Source organism: Mastomys coucha, chromosome X (genome assembly GCF_008632895.1).
Source record: "Mastomys coucha isolate ucsf_1 chromosome X, UCSF_Mcou_1, whole genome shotgun sequence".
NCBI lineage: Eukaryota > Metazoa > Chordata > Mammalia > Rodentia > Muridae > Mastomys > Mastomys coucha.
The window spans coordinates 159,736,980-159,738,598 of NC_045030.1; the positions used below are offsets into that span (position 1 = coordinate 159,736,980).

A 1,619-nucleotide genomic window follows, 5' to 3' on the forward strand; every position below is an offset into this window, starting at 1 on the left:
ATGTAAAGAGAGACCACCACCAATGTATTTTCCTACTCTCCAACAATAGATGCCCTGGTTTTTGCCTGTCTACTTTAACCTTCCAGAAAATAAAACACAAATATCCTAAAATTCCCCCAATGTTTTAAATAAGTAAGCCTCCAAACCATAAATGTCTCAGTACAGCGAAACACTACAAATCACATGAAGAACCCCAAAAGACGTCACTGCCATGTACTCCATGAAGATACAAAGTATGTGTTAAGTTACTTGGAGCGCAAGTAGTGGTAACTTTGTTCTAAGATTATAAAAGACAAAGTAAAAGCAGGTACTTAAGTCCCTCAGCTGACAGAGGAGTTGGGAATTTTGCACAGGGGTACAGCTCTTTCTTAGCAAGCTCAAGGCCCTAGGTTTGGTCTCCAGCAATGGAAGAAAAAGAACGAAAAGAAAAAAAAGGGAAATAGTCCTTAGTTGAAAGCCCTGGGTTTCCATCAATTCTAGTTGAGATTTCAGGCAGTGTAGGGATTTTCCATTGCAGTTGTGCTAGCAAGAAAAAAGGCAAAACTTGTACCAACAAAACAAAACAAAAACCAAATTCAGTCTGTTGATTTTATGAGGACGCTGTGAAAAGACTGGCCACGTGCCAATTTGGAAACTTGCAGAAGTTATTCCTCAAAAGAAGTATGATCACGGGATGTGTCATCACTTACAAAACAAAACAAAACAGAACCATAATATGTTCACCAAACATTTGGTCAGCACTTAAAAGTCTCCTCTGGTCTTTTCACTAAGATGGAAGGAAGAAAGGAACAAGATTCTGAAACCTCAGCCAAGATCTGGGATCTGACGATGTTCCCAACCGCCTACACGGTCTTTGCCCTGGCTTTATCTTCCAACCTCCCTCACCTGAGTGGGTCAAAGGGTAGTAAGTCAGAGGTCACCAAACTCAAATAACACAGGCTTGCTTTCCCCAGCATTAGTCACTCCGGCGCAAGGTTTGGTCTCGAGTTATGTGGGTGTCCCCGTGTGGCTAGGGGAAAGACTGGTGTATATGTGTGTACCCAGGTATTTGCATTGATCCTGTAAGCATCGTTCCACCACCTATTCCCAAGTGTTGGGGGTATATCTCTTTCCTGAGATGTTTTAGGAAGGGATATCTCTTCCTCTCTGGTAGGCCGGCCAGTCGGCCGGTCTCTCTGTCTTCTCTCGGTATCTCTCAGCCGGTCTCTGTCTCTCTCGGTCTCTCTGTCTCTCTCTGTCTCTGTCTCTCTCTGTCTCTCTGTCTCTGTGTGTGTGTGTGCGTGCGCGCGCGCGAACGTATACGTCCCGAGTGGTTGGGTGTGTGCTCCTCTTCCCGTGCTTGAATGTGAAAACCCGTCTTATGTCAGTCATCAGGAGACTAGAGGACAAGCTACCCCTGTTGCCCAGCACTCTACAGACCCGCGCCAAATTGGCTCGCTGGTCGCCCTGGCGGCCCTCAGCTCCAGCTGCTCTGCTCCGGCTGCGCGCACTAAACCAGCTCTGGCCGGACCTCAAATGGAATGAAGACCCCCGCTCACCTGGCAGACACACACAGGACGTCCTGGGGGCTGTTCGCCAACACGCCTGGGCGCAACCAGGGCAGAAAGAGGGCCAGAGAC

The 1,619-nt window shown here is 47.5% G+C and overlaps 1 protein-coding gene across 2 annotated transcripts in view; it reads right to left on the reverse strand.

Annotated features, from left to right (window-relative positions):
* Rab9a (RAB9A, member RAS oncogene family) overlaps positions 1-1,619 on the reverse strand; it is a 24,464-nt gene extending 22,845 nt beyond the window's left edge. The window contains exon 1 of one of the 2 annotated variants that reach the window (XM_031371146.1): positions 1,539-1,619. The gene's annotated coding sequence lies outside the window, so the exon portion shown is untranslated. The remainder of the gene's footprint in view (positions 1-1,538) is intronic. The other variant, XM_031371155.1, reaches the window with a different exon arrangement.